This window comes from Dysidea avara, chromosome 6 (assembly GCF_963678975.1).
Source record: "Dysidea avara chromosome 6, odDysAvar1.4, whole genome shotgun sequence".
NCBI classification, from domain to species: domain Eukaryota; kingdom Metazoa; phylum Porifera; class Demospongiae; order Dictyoceratida; family Dysideidae; genus Dysidea; species Dysidea avara.
Genome location: NC_089277.1, coordinates 14776561 through 14791889, shown reverse-complemented (window position 1 = coordinate 14791889; position 15329 = coordinate 14776561). Strand labels below are relative to the sequence as shown.

The 15329-nt window shown below is 36.1% G+C and overlaps 2 long non-coding RNA genes across 4 annotated transcripts; both read left to right on the top strand.

Moving 5' to 3' along the window:
- Nucleotides 1-9266: 9266 nt before the first annotated feature.
- On the top strand, nt 9267-14628 carry LOC136257721 (uncharacterized). The gene is made up of 8 exons (XR_010702136.1): nt 9267-9583; nt 12405-12458; nt 13311-13443; nt 13612-14053; nt 14103-14146; nt 14201-14251; nt 14300-14384; nt 14439-14628. It is a non-coding gene; the product is annotated as an uncharacterized lncRNA (long non-coding RNA).
- On the top strand, nt 10497-12109 carry LOC136257719 (uncharacterized). 3 transcript variants are annotated; one of them, XR_010702135.1, is made up of 7 exons: nt 10498-10843; nt 10890-11001; nt 11050-11149; nt 11199-11438; nt 11494-11554; nt 11609-11667; nt 11724-12109. It is a non-coding gene; the product is annotated as an uncharacterized lncRNA (long non-coding RNA). The 3 variants fall into 3 exon arrangements; XR_010702134.1 differs by having other exon boundaries at nt 10500-10843; nt 11494-11548; XR_010702133.1 differs by having other exon boundaries at nt 10497-10843; nt 11494-11667.
- Nucleotides 14629-15329: the final 701 nt, after the last annotated feature.

Here is a 15329-nt window from a genome sequence, read left to right as displayed (position 1 = left end):
TTATGGGCCGCGCGCCGAGCACGTGCACTATATTGATGCAGTTCTAAAGACAAAACATTACAACACAGTTTACAAATGAATCTGCATGTGATTTTAGGGAACACACACCATAAAATACGCCACTCCATATATTCTGTTTCCCATCCACAGCCCACATCTGTTTACTCTCAGCAACATAGCTAAGTCCTCTATAGTTTTTTCTTGCATAATTAATATTATTGTACATGCTCAATCTTGTAAGGGTATCAGCTCACGTGTCAATGTGCTATCAACTCTGCCCACCTAAGCACCTGTACTATTAGTGCTATAGCCCGGCTGGGCACAAGGCTATATGAAGTCGACACAAATTGTACATTATTCCTGCAACTTATAAGCAAGTGAAACTAGCTTTTATACAGCTTGTTATGGTCAGCAGTCGTGCCAGACAAATGATTGCTTGAAAATCTGCCAATCATATACAGTATAATGGAATAATGGAAATTATTACTGTCAATTTTATCCAAAGAAAGGGTACACGAAATAAAGGCATAGCTAACCTGTACATATACAATGCAAGGTGGTCCCCAAAACACATACAAAAAGCAACATAGAAATGCTACAAGCAAACAAAAACAAAACAAACGAGCAAACAAAACAACTATGCAAAAAAGTAACAATGAGTAATTAAGAGACATCAGTTAAACAAATAGCAGCGGAGCCATGATCTAAATGAGCATGATAGTATAAGGCCAAAATTTCACATGGTATTATTGAGTTATAAATAAGTGGTGCATTAATTCACATAAAAGGAATATCTGAATGCATTGATGGAAGCTCGAGTATGCAAAGTCAGTGGAAATAGACCACCTATACCTGCCCACATGCAAGTATTTAATTTATTTAATATAATTTACTTCAGTATTTAGGGTTTATGGTGACAAAACACCTAATTTAAAGGTCCGTTGGTAGCAACCAACAGCCATAACAACATATACAATTATTACTAACTATATTTTAAGTAATTAGCTATATAGTTAAAATTATAAGTGATTAAAATAGGTAGTTGGACCAGAAGTCTTGCTTAGTGACATCTAGAGCATGGATATAGCTAGCTTTGTTCTTAGTCAAGACAGTTGGTCAGGATGTGGGATGCTCATTACAGGAGAGGAAGCCTAATTGGATGTTATTTCGGTCATTATATGATATGATCCATTAGACTTATCTATGTATTTTGCCGAAGAGCTCCTTTTTAATGTAAATTTCATTTCCTTTCAGTTAACACTCTTCTTGTTTGTCCATTCTGGGTTACTTCCTATATTGTTCTTATATATAAATACTGACTCAACTGCTCTTTCCTCTCAGGTCATATACAGCTTTATTGCCATATCTTTTGGTGTTAAGGATCTTTTGGAAAGTACTGATGTTGCATCAAAGGAATGTAGCAACTTCACTAGCAATGGTCGGGGCTTTGGACTAGAGACATTATAAATTCACCAAGATGGTGGGGATCACAGATACACAATTTAGAAGAGTAGAATCAATATTGGAGAAAACAGTTAGTGCAGCATCCGTGTCTTACTTCTGCATGCCTGGTGACTCTAGAAATCTTCGACTGAGATTCACTACTTCCACATTAAACATTTTATCAGGCATTTCCTGAGGAGGCTTGGAAGTATCAGAAGCACAAGGGTACTTAGTTCCTTAGATCTTGATGCATTAAAAGTTTTGCTGGTCTCAACAGTGCTGGGTTTTGGACTAGTCAATTTAGCCATTAAAGATCCCATGGGGGTAGCATTAGGTTGTAAACTAAAAAAAAAATTGCAGTTAAAGATTCCACAAGTCTCTTCAGGGTGTTGATCTCTTTCATTTGTTGAGTAAGCATGCATGCAGTGGCATAATATATTTTGCCAATACAGGACGGGAAACAAAGAATTTATTTGGAGTGCCCTATACTGTGCTAACATGTCTTCTTAAAGACACCCTGTCAATAAAATGACATAATTTATTTATATATATATATTATACAAATGATATGTTTGATGGTTTGTGATTGTATTAAATAGTCTATTGCTTCTCAGATAATGGTGCCAAAATTTTAGCTGTAAAAAGAAGAGAAATAACAATAACATTAACGCTATATGTCTATGATAGTTAAAAATCTTGAGTGCGTCTGTGTGTGCATGTTGCAATTGGTTAGGGGAAAAAATCTTCCAAAGAATCTCACCAGAGAAATTTGCTTGCAATTGGCATCATGCAATGACAACAGCTTAGGATTTGCATGGTACCAGGGAAAGTCAGTTTGTTGCACAGCAATACACACAAATCACCACCTGGATTTGAATGTCTGCAAGCATCTTCCATTGCCCAAGGCTGTCATAGAAACAGTGAAGACCATGTTTGCATGTGGTGTGGAAATGAAAACAATATTGGATGATATGAAGTACATAAGGCTGTGTGTGTTGGAGGGGTGGGGGGTGGGGTAGCATGTGTATTACATTGTGTCATTATTAGCTGTAGAGAAACACTGTGATTATAGTCTGGCAGACAGCAGGGTGAAGTTTGTGAAATGGTCTATAGTTTATTTTAATGCACTTTTGGATTGTCCTGTACACCTAAAACAATATTCCACCCACTGGACAGGTGTCAGCCTCCCCATAGCAACCAAAGTTTAATTAGCTGCATAGCAACCATACAAATTTCACAAAATAGCTTCTGTGGGTTTCAGTTTTACCCAAAATTGTTTGATAACGTGACCATTAAACAAATCTGAGGTAATACAATTAATGTCAGAAAAAAGTGAATAATTAAATAGTCCCATAAACCCCTGAAGACATCATTATGCATACCATAGTTACGTATGCCTCAATAACTGTCATAGGCCCTGCGGGAACAAACTACACCCTGTCACACAACAGGACGTATCTCAGTATTGGAGTAAAATAATTGCATTCTGCTACTTGTATTATAAAGCCAATCAATTGCTAAATACCTATAAGCTATAGCACATTGGTACAAAACGTTATGCGCAATTAAATTTCGAAAAGTAGGCAAATTTATGTGCTCACATGCCCTATATTCACAGGCCCAGTCACATCTGCTATCTTGACTTTCTTTAGTTTGCTTTTTAAAAAAAATCAGCTTAAGCTATACTTTAATGGTTACTATTACTTTTAGACTTGAGAGAGCAAACACAGTTTTCTGGTAGGAAATTTAATTCTGGCCTTTTCCTATTGAGTGCTTCTAAATCATTATGATAGAATCAAGTGTCTTGGTGATAATGATTTGCCTCTTTTTGGTTTTGCTGGTGTAGAGAAACTCAGTTAATGCACCCTTTCTCCAGCTAAAGTCCATGGAGTGCAAACAATTTATCAGGTGCAGTATTATAAAATGTTCCATAACATTGGTGCTAAAGATAGAATTTGAGTTTTATACGTAAAGAAGTTAATGTACATGTATGTAGATTATCAAATGTAGGCTCAATAACTAGTACTTGCTATATACTTGCTGCAGAGTATGTCACAAAGAACTCACTATACTAACAGTGAATAGCATATGTGTGTTTTTCATCTATGCTTATTAACTGCCTGGTGTTTATATTCTTCACATCTGTTCCATTATCATCTAGCTCACTTAAATTATTTTCAAGAAATAATGGAAGTTATAATGCCTTAGTTGGGGCATTATATGTGGTATCCATGCAGTACAGTAGCTGCCTCTTGTATGTGGACATCGTGATAACCAGAATATTATTTTGTCTAAGGTCCCATTTGTATAAAACACACATACAATTGAGCCTCTGAGATCAGGACAACTTTCCAATAAGAACAGTATAGTGGAGTCTTAAGGTGTCCAGAATAGTGTTGTGATTGCCTCTAGCTATATTTTATATAGGATACACACACATGTATGTATGATTGTGTGCTATAGTTATCTCTTAATCAATATTTTTATGTACCATAAATAGATCATGACATGCCATGCCCTTTGTACTGAAGTTGCTCAATCACTTCTGTCTGTACCTTTTGTTATTTTCACTGAAATGGCCATCAAATCAAATTCTTTAAGGTGTGCTATTCTCCTACACTTGCATGCTGCTCCTCTTGCATGAGAATTTTGGTAACCTTACAATTTGGCATATGCAAAAGAGAACTTTCAAAGATATAAAAGTGCTCAATGTACCAGCCATTTTGTGACCAAATTTGCAAGAAAGGTCTTCCACACACCAAATTTTACCACTTTAATGATTCATAACTTAATTTAGATTTGAAATCAGTTATAGATTGAAATTTTGTCAGCTGTGAGCCATAAAATAGAGCATTGGAGGAAGAAAAATTTCAGAAACAAAGTTATTCATACAATTGGAAATTGCGTGAGGAAGACACAAATCCAGCCTTTAAGAGCATCCATCACATTATATTGCATAAATAAAATTAGACTTAAAAGTCTTTTCTGCTGCCACCTATATGTTCCACTATAATGATTTCCTCTATTGGCATTTATCAACAGCATATTTTGGGGTCAGCAACAGCCTGCCATATGTATGTGTGGTACAAAATTGGTTTTACAAATAATTCATAATAGCGCATGTTGAATGTGCACATGTACGTACATATACAGCCGGTGTTCTATGAAGTGCAGCGGCAGACAGGGACAGTGCTCGGTTACAACAAATTCATAACAGTCAAGCATGCAAAGGGTGTAGTGGTACTACAACTGTATCATTCAGAGTTAGCTATAAACTAAAAGTAAAAAGTATTGGTCTAGCTGAAATTTTAATTATTGGAGCAATTTCTTGGTGATTTACTTCACAGTTTGGCTATTCTGTCTGCAGCTTGGCTATTTTGGCATGGATCCCATCATTAGTTTACTACTTTACATGTGCTCTATTCAAGACAAAAGTCAAGCTGATGTTGAAAACAGAACTTAGACAATTTACTTATATCTAAAACCATTTAGATAATGAGGTTACATTAATTTAACTTTACTTAATCGCTCAGCATAAAAGTAATAGTGAACTTGTTCAGCCAGGCCTACCATATTAAGGAGGTGGTTGCATTAAACATGTTAAAGTCACTGTGTACACAAATGAGACAATTAGGAGACTGTCACAATGGTCAGTTTATAAATCAGGTGATCTTATTATACAGTGGTCCAGTTGGACAGGTTTCATTGAATAGTTGAATATTAGAAGTATTGTGCAATCACAAATGCAGTAAAATACCAGTAAAGCAAACAGGCATAACATGGAATGCGATCAAAGGAATCAAATGAAACTTGGTGTATGACTTTGACTCATGATGCACTGTCTTTGTGCCAATTTTGAAGAAATTTGAAAAGAGTGTTAATTTCTTTGATAATTTAGCATGGAATGACCAAAATACTAGAATTTCCTGAGTTAATATCCCAATTTTCCCAATGCTGACGGAGGTCCAGCAGGTGGTTTTGAGTAGTCCATAGTATGGAGAAATATTTTGTGTCATAAAATAAACTATAGACCATATTGCAAGGTTCAGCCAAAAAAGCCACATATTCTACCGGACTATTAGTTTGCAGGTAAAGGAAACAAATCTGGCATCAACATTTTCTTTTAAAAAGTTGTCTATACAGGTAGCTATTTCATCTTTCTTCATAACTTAGTAAATACATAAAATCTTTAAATTCCATACACTTCTGTTACATGTTGTGATCACCCATATCTTTCATGTTTCAAAATTTACAAAATTTCAATTCAAAATTTCAGAGACAAACTACAGATTAGCTTAACTACCCCTACTGATTTTGAGCTATATGATCATGAGTAACATAGGCATAGCAACAGAGATGGGGGGGCTATGGGAGCTATATAAAATCCCTCCACTTTGTAAGATCAAGATATCACAAATAGAGCAGTCAGTTACTCCAATAATTACCTTTTCAAATAAAATTTTGTTACTACTGAAATTTAATCTAATTTTCAATAATTTCTTGTGGGGTGTTCCTTCCGTCCCCTAGATAGAGCATGTGTGTGTAAACAAACTGTGTAAGTTGTATCAACCAAATACCATCTTTCTTAGTCCTCACCACACTTAAAATTGCTACTCTCACAGACAGATTTCTTAGCGTGGTGCTCATTTATTAGAGATTATAAGTGTCTGTTTATGATCTCTAAAAACTTGACTGGCTAACATGCGACTACCCTACTGTATATTTGTTATCATGAGAACACTAACAATTGAGTAGCTCTGTAAAAGTGTCATTACTCAGATAGTTAGTCTTGTTCTTCCTTCTAGTAAATTCTGCTACATGCGACGGTGACTAGATGTGTGCCATTCAACCTCCTGCTAAGCTGTTGGTACTGGTCTTATCCTAAGCTTTCCTTTAGTGATGTGTGATACTCTTGTGTCTGTATAACAGCTGTATAGTCGCTGATACAATACAATAAGATACATAGTCTATTTTTTCTAAAGTAACCATAAGCAAAATTGCTGCTAATAAATTCTTATATAGACTATACAGCTGTTATACAGATACAAGAGTATCTTAAAAGCATATCACTAAATTTTGCTTTCTAAGTGGTCTGCATCACTTAGAAAGCAAGATTTAGTGATATGCTTTATATAGATATTTTTGCATAAAACTATTCAACTATACATTAAAATTTTCAGCCCTGAGACATAATAAATTATAAAATCAGTACCTCGGCTTTTGGCATAGCTCCCCAGGTCCCCTGCTTTAAATAGCTACCTACTACCCCAGCCATGGTGCACTCCTTGCCAAACTCTGAATCCATTCTTGGAGATGGCCGATAAATTTTCATTGCCATTACACGATTATGTAACAAGCTTACAAAATCTAGGAAATTTGTAAACAACTCAGCTACGCTGCTTAATTGTGCAAAACCAGACCTTGATATTTCTGAGAATGTGTAATCAAAATATCAATGCATGATCATACATATTGGTATTAATGATACAACTGGAGTATGGTGATATTTCTGAATCAATAAATAAATAAGTATCACACATCACTACTCACAAGTAGTATACTTGTGGTTCAGTTTATTATTAGTACTTCTCCTCATGTTATATTAGTCTCTTGACTATACCCTCAAACTGTATTTCCCATATTGTATTCACTGTATATAGTTCTTTAACTTCATTCTTTAGTATTCTAGTTTTGCTATATACGTACGTACTTTACTAAAATCACACTATGCCATATTTTATATGTGCAAAATAAACTGTTTATCTATTTGGGACCATCTGTGCAAAGCAGACACCACCGGTAAAATAAAGAATATACAAGAATCTGCCCTCTTGTTAGTGGGCTTGTTGCCTCCATTTTCGTTATTGATACTATATGTGATCTGTGCAAGGTTAAAGAGAATCTAACTAAACACATTATGAAAAAACTGACATAGTACTGGTCTTTATTGGTGATGGTGGAGGTGAGTATAAAGACACTGATCCCTGTTTGGGAGATATGGGTATACTGCTGGGTATGGAGCTTTGCTGTGATGTTTTGTGGCTGCATTTTGTTGATGGACTCTCTGGCTTCTTGTCTGATTTCTTGTGTGTGTGTGAACTAAAAGCAACAAAACATTATCAACTAATTATAGTATTTACGACCTCAGGCTGAGTACCAGACTGTATTTGTAAAGCTAAATGCCATCTTTGCAGGGTCAGATGCAGGATTTCACAAGTGGGAGGGGTGTTAAATGCTATGGCTCATACAACTAACTAGTAGTCATGCATCAAAGTGTGTTGTGTCTAGGAAGGTTTAAAGGCATTCCTCCACAGAAACTTTGGTCCTCTCAAATCAAAATTGGCATAGCAATTTTCACTAAACTTTAATGAATAAGCATATGAATTTATGCTAAAAAGAAAGTGACCATCATCATCATCTCTAGCAGTAAAGCAAGGGGCACAGTATAAACACTGCAGTGTATGGTTTAAGTTTGAAGTTGACTTTCAAAGGGTCTGATGCTGCAACCTCCAAAATCTCAAACACTAATAATGATGCTTAACACTTAAACATGCAACCACGGCCAGTAAAATCCGTCTGTATTTAATTTAGGAGAGAGTATTTCCATTTTAAGGGAATTACTGTCTCCTTTGGAAGTTTGGAATTTGAAGGGATGACTTTATACATTAGTTGTTTATGTTGATAATTCACATAAACTCACACGCCCTCAAATGTAGTAGTATACTAAATGAGTCACATTTTGTCTGCCTAAAGTTATTTAAACAGGAAAATTAGTTAGATACAAGCGTGGAGCTTGTTTAAGTATAGAAACCCTAGCAGTGGGGTTATGGGAGAACAGCTACCAGATTCTGTATAGTCCTGTTAACTTTAAAGAAGTTTTTAACTTCACTAGAATTATGTTTTTTCTTTAAAAAATGCATTAAGTTTGTACTAAAACTGAAAATACCTACTATATATATAATGAAGTTATTATCTTTCAAAAACATTATGATGGTTCACTACATAAAAGGTATAAATTGGTGTGACAGAGTGTTTAACGCAATGGTGAGATAACCAAGAAGAATTTCTTGTAAGTAACTTGGATGTTCTATTAGAGCAGTTGACTGTTCTATTAGAGAATTTTGATTATTTTGCAGCTATAAGTCATATTATATAGTTGTGACCATGTACCTCTTGGTAATTCTTAGAAAAGATTATCTATTACTTTTTCTACCTTTTGATTGTCATGCATAAAATGTAATTAATCGTACATGTACGTACCTGTAGCTTAGCTTCCTACTGTAGCTGGTACACTCAAATTGTGACTCTGAAAAAGTGCAGTGATATTACAGTAGAGTGAAAGCGCAGTTACGTGACATTTTCTGAACACTTCTAATGCAATGCACACAGAATGTTCTACAAATAGACAGTGTTGGGAGTAACGCGTTACGTACACTGTTAAAACAGGGGAGTAACAGTAACTATGGGAGTAAAATATTTTACTTCGTATAAAAGGGGAGTTCGGATTACTAGGAGAGTAACAGTAACCCACTAAGGGTAAAGAGAACTCCAAGTGAAAGCACCAAACTGAAGAGTTCCCATTACCAGCTAGCTAGTAACTCGTAAGGTGAACTCAGTGAGCCAGTATATATATATGTAGCTAGCTACTGAGGCCACATAGCTGAACTGAATGATGAGCCATTTATAGCTGTCTCACTATGATATTTTCTCCATTAACTAGCCAGTTCAATTCTAGCCACTCAATGTAAAAAGGAAAGTAATTATTTAGGCTTCCTTTCAATGGCAGCCATTTACAGACTCATGTTTTATTTTACAGACTAACCAGTCGAAACGCAACCGTCAAAAAACGGGCGATTTTAGTTGCACGCGCAATTTACAAGAAGTTCAAAATGGCGTTTTCGACAGGCCACGCGGACGAGAGAAATGGCGTTCAACCAGTAAATTTCTGGCAGATTTTCGAATAAAAGCAGTTGAAGAGATGATTTATGAAGATAATTATGCCGTTTATTTAATCTTGAAACGTGTGGGCTGGGAGTATTTCAGTGTTAGAACTGAACAAGAATTTTACTACTCCCGATTTCACTTTGCTGTGGATAAACGAAAAAGAGTGCACAAAATCTGAGTCAACGACAATGATAAGGTTTGTATGGAGCACGTGTAGTAGCTGTATGAAACTGTATACATTTGTGAAACGAATTTGTACTCCGTTAATATAGAAGAGGTTGTTATTCAGTATCTTGTTATACACAATAAACCATACACCACAGTGCCATAAGGTATTAAACAACTTTTGTGGATTGCCAAAATGTAAAAGTAACTTTTTTGAAAGAAATTTTTGTAGTTCAGATATAGATCTCTCAATTGTGAAAATGTCTCAGTTGTTCCACACCTTTTGTACATGGACTAAAATCAAGTACAAGTAAAGATTCGCAACAGTGACATCATTATGGACAATCTCCGTTGCGGGTTCAGTAGTCAATGGTATCAGCCTCAGTTTACACAAATATAATCTTCATATAAATCTTTAATCATTTAGTTGATACTGAAAAAATTGTCATATCTTGTCTTGGTGCTTAGAAATAGTGCCACAAAAAATATTGGTGCTATACCTGCGGAACCATGCATAACGATGAAGTTTGAAACAAACTGGCTGTATGCCACCATGATGTGATAACACTCACCCAATGTAAAAGTGATAAGGAAACTAACAAGATAATTCATGAAGAAACAAAGTTGAGTTTGTGAGATAGTCTGGACTCGTAACAAGGATTGCCTGTACATAAAACTATGGGAAAGACATCTCCCTACATGATCTATGATAAAATTTTGTAGATAAGATGCCTGCAAAATCCATACAATCTCTTTATCCCACAAAAATTTCGTGTTACAGTAGTTTCAAAATAATAACCATTACTGCTATCTTAGTTTCACACAGTGGTGTACATATTAAAAATACATCATCAGTTACAACCTCTTCTACTATAGTACGTTCGCGTTGAGCTGAATCCTGAGTTGTTGATTAAGAAGCCATACAAGATCAAAGGCTTTAAACATAATGTTTATGACGCATTTATTCGTAAGCCCATGTTACGGGCGCGCACTTAATTGTTGAGAATATGTCGTCCAGTGTACCGTCAGCGAGTGCGGAGCGAAACCCTTTTGGGAAGACGTTAAACAGCCAAACGAAGTATCTACTTATGAAACTATGGGAGTACTTTAAGCAAGAAGCGAAGAAATGTAAAATTTCTATCAACATCACGGAGAGAATCTCGAAGGCCACCGGCATTGTATCATGCCTTCTTTGCTGGGTTTTGGCATACATTACGCCACGCAGGGATTTCAAGGACATCCATTAGAATGGAGCACCGCAAGAAAGGCGATTTATTTACGCCAAGAAAAGGTACAAAATGCACTTTGCACAAGCCCGCTCAATTCTTTATCGTCAGGTACAAATGTCCACGAGTCCTTGTTGATACAGACAGTTTTAACCCAGATACTATCAGACAAGATCCATTCATTGTACGGAAGGGAGGAAATCTATCGCTCTCAAAGATTTTGGTAAGTTAAATTTTGAAACCTGGAACTTTGTCACTTACTCCGTCTTAGGCCAACTTAAGAATGATGGTGTTTTCTCTGGGGGTAGAACATTGCTTTAAAGAGTGTTGAGTGATATGGGATTTAAGTACAAGACGATTAATGACAAGAGGTTAGCATTGCAACTGTTTGTGCTTTAATTTCACTACACTTATATGCAGGGTATGCTATGAGCAGCCCTGCATAGTCCATCAGTATCATAAATATTAAAGACGAACGAGGTGCAACAGAACTGAAGGAAGACCAGTTGTGTATTTGGATGAGACTTGGGTAATGAAGAACTTCTAGAGCAATTCCTCATCCAAATCAGCAGTCATAGTGAAGATGGTGATGGTGGTATTAATGAATTGTCCACTAGCAGCAGCGGGTCCAAGTCTTCTTTTGGGCTTACTTCATCTGATGTAAGATTGTTTGATATTTGCAGCATTGGTGTTATAACTTGATTTTGTTCCCCAGGAGTCATCAGGTAGCTGGGATTAAACTCTGTGAAGTACATAAAAATACAGATGAAGTACGTGTAAGTGTGTGCACTTTAATAAAAAATATCATTGCTTTATTGTGCTATCCGAAGTTGAACATACCATCCCTTGTATATTAAATCAGTGCAGGAGTGTTTGGAAGTCACTACAGGTACTATCAGCCCAAATTCATACAAACAGTATTATTTCATTTGTTGAAACTTTTAGAGTTTTTTGGGAATGTAACTTCAAAAACAAAATGCTGGCTGGAAAAACTGTGTACATGTGTGGCGAAGTGATGAGAAAAGTATTAAAATGACAAATTGACTAAATGGGAACAGAAGACGATAGTCAGCTGTGGTGAATGTGAAGTAAAATACATGTTGTTTGGCTCACTTGCAGGAACACCAATGCTACATAACGGATTTTGAGCTGTTATATGGTTTTTTTCTCTTTTGAGGCTGAAGAAGTTTTTACCTGAATATAAGCAGGCCACTTATCTTCTAAATACAGTGCAACAGTGGCCCCAGCTCTTCTACTTATGCAACTCTGTTTTACACACACAACATCTGTTTTATTTTTCTTGTAAAAGTGTATTACAGCCTCTTACATAAGGGATGGTGAAATCATGCGTGTTGAGGGCGGGTATGTGACGTCTGGCTTCGCCACAAACATGTGTCAACATGACCATCAAAGGGCCGCGCTTTAGAGGCTTCCCCATTGAAAATGTATGGCGAAACTTTACAGTGCCATAACGGGAGTGTCTTACATTCGAATGAAGCGCTTTTAATATATTTTTAGCGGATCGAGAAGCGCTACGTATCGAGCTATACAGGAGCCCCATGCGATGTAGCAATCGTAAGTTATTAATCGTTTTTGAGGGTTCAGCTCAACGCGAACGTACTATAGGTCAGACTCTTGCAGTGCAACTGGATTCAGCAACTTGTGATTTCACATCCAATGGTAAGGGCTTCCCATTGCTTACATCAAATATTGGCAAGTTAGAACATTGCTGTATGTTATGTGGACTTAAATATTGTCCCACGGTAACCTGAATTTTTTTACAGTCTTTATTTAGACCAGCTGTAGTTGCATTTTTAATGTGTTTTACGATGGTGCTTTACCACTGTACATAATTGCACGGAGCTACTACAGTGTAACCTCTCTATTACGGACATTTTGGGACCTAGAATTTTTGGCCACTTTTTTTGCTGTAATATAGAGGTTTTCCTCTTCAGAGGTAAATAATGTATTAAACAGACCTGTTGGGACCAAGTTTTTGTCCTTATTAGGGAGGTTTTTCTATTATGTGTCCTTAATTCGGGGCGTTTGTTAAGAGAGGTTCCACTGTATATATATAATATAATAATACAAATAACTCCTTGAAGTTTTGAATTTGTAATCACTGATAGTTACTCGAAATGGATGATTACCATAAGGCAGGAAATTTTAAATTATAAATACCTTTAAAAGTATGTTTAGATCTACAATTTCTTGATTTTTTAGGACATTTAATTTACCAAAGCTACTGAAATGTAGATTCATCAATTTTTCTTGTCGTGCGGTATCTCTTTTATGACTCTCTGCTTTACAAACTTTTGTTCCTGTTAGCACCCCCTGATTTAGTATGATGGGCGTTGTTGTCTTCTAAACTCTGAATTCGCTGAGAATTGTATTTGCTGGATTTTGATGGTGTGAAATGTACTTTTGTAGCATGTATGTATGTATGTGGGAAATGTCACGGAAGTTTTTTTCATTACTGCTGTAAGAAACTGTATTGTACCCATGTGTACTTGTGACGTTTGTACTGTACAGGTAACCTTGGTTTGTAAAAGCTGCCAGAACAAACTGATTGTACCAGGTGCAGTGTCGTACCATGATAACTCCGTTTTGGAATTAGAAGGCCCTTCTGAAATAACAATGACTTGGATAGATGAAAGTGGCCTTGGTAAGTTGGTCGGTATTGTGAGCTCTCTTTGTGGCTAGCTATCCATTCCTCAATAGATTTTAGTATGATTTTTTTTCTTTTGATCAATTTATCTCACATTTAATAATACTACATTCTAACGGCTAGTACATCCAGTTGTATCTTTGATGTACTTTGAAACTATTACAGGATTAGGACTGTAATGGATGACCAGGCCTCTGTGTATCTCCACGACAGGAGCAGTATTATGCGGGATTTACCCTGGACACAGTAAGAATGGAGTCCTTGAAGATGGCTGTAGTTTCAAGTTATTGCTGAATTTGATGGTACAAACTTTCATCTCTGGTCAACTCGGAGTAGTGGCAGCAGTATTCTGGCACAGGAAGTCTCCACCAGATAACTGTTTTAGAAATTGTTGATTTAAATTGTTCCAAAAATGCTATTTGTCATCTTACTGTATGTGTAAACAGCAGCCAAAGTGCACAACTTTTTACAAAATTAGACCACAGTTGTTTTTGTTTATTTCCCAAATTGGCTAAGGTTACATACATGAAGTTGATAAATTTAAATGCACAACTTAGTACAGTAAGCCTTGATGTGTGTCTTCAACTTCATCAACTTTCCAAGACCTGTAAGGAGATAATGTTTATAGTTACGTAAGCACATATTTACTTTTTTAGCACGGATGTCTCAATGTCACTGAGAACATAGAATTTAACATTCAGTAAGTGTGCTAACATACAGTGACTATGCATCAATTTGTAAACATATATTACAGGTGCCACAAGAAATCAGTGAACAAGTAGACAAAGAAAATGATGAACTCCAGGTAGCAAAAATGTGCTGTTTTGCATGATAGCAACTGTGGTTATTTTAGTTTGCACTACCAATGCTGCTGGTCTGGCAGAATTGTTTTTACAACTTTGTTGGCAACTGCGTGTGATGTACCTTCAGCCATACAGGTAACAAGTGTGTGATTGTTGAATATTTCTTTACTATACTGCTATTTACTACAGCTGATAACATGCCATGTGACAGGCAGTAACTCCAGTGAAGTGTCGTTCGCTGATGATGAAATGAAGCCTTGCTACTGATCTCTTGATTGACTTTCCAATATTATAAAGCTGGATATTGTTAACATTTTGTTACAGTTTTGCTGTATGTCTTTAACATCATTTGAGATTTTATACGGAGTCATTTGTAGAATTTCATGGAGTAAAGGAAACACCTTGCATGCTTATGTGAACTCTCCTAGAGTAACTAAAACTCCCTACAATAGATTTTTCAAAGGGTTCCTGTTACTCCTTTGCAGGGTGTTAGTTACTCTCAACAAAAATATAGGGGTGTTAAATCCTCCCTACACTGGGATCTCCCCTAGGGGAGTAACAGTTACTCCTTATTTTTAACAGTGTATAACGCGTTACGTAATATTAATACTTTTGTGGTAGCTAACAAAGTAATATAATGAAATATGCTATAAAAACAGGTAATATAACTCAAGTTACTTATACTTACAAATGTAACGCGTTACCTAAGTAATATAGTTACTGTAACAAGTCTATTACATAATACAGTGGAACTTGTCTTAGTGGCCACCTGTATAGAAAGGCCACCTCTTTATGAAGACCAACTTTAAATTCCCTTAGTGAGAAGTTTATACAGTAATCCACCTGACTAAAGCAGCCACCTGCCTATTAAGGCCAAATAATCTTGGCCTGAAGGTGACCGGCTTAGACAGGTTCCACTGTATTATTACTGCAAGTAACGAAGTTACTAATCTCGTTAGTTAAAACTTATGCTTTAAAACTTATTTTGAGAACTTTTTCCATTGTTCCTAAACATGAGACCTATTATTCTTACATAATTTTTGCTGTTTAGCTATGTATTTTATTTATAATACAGTATGT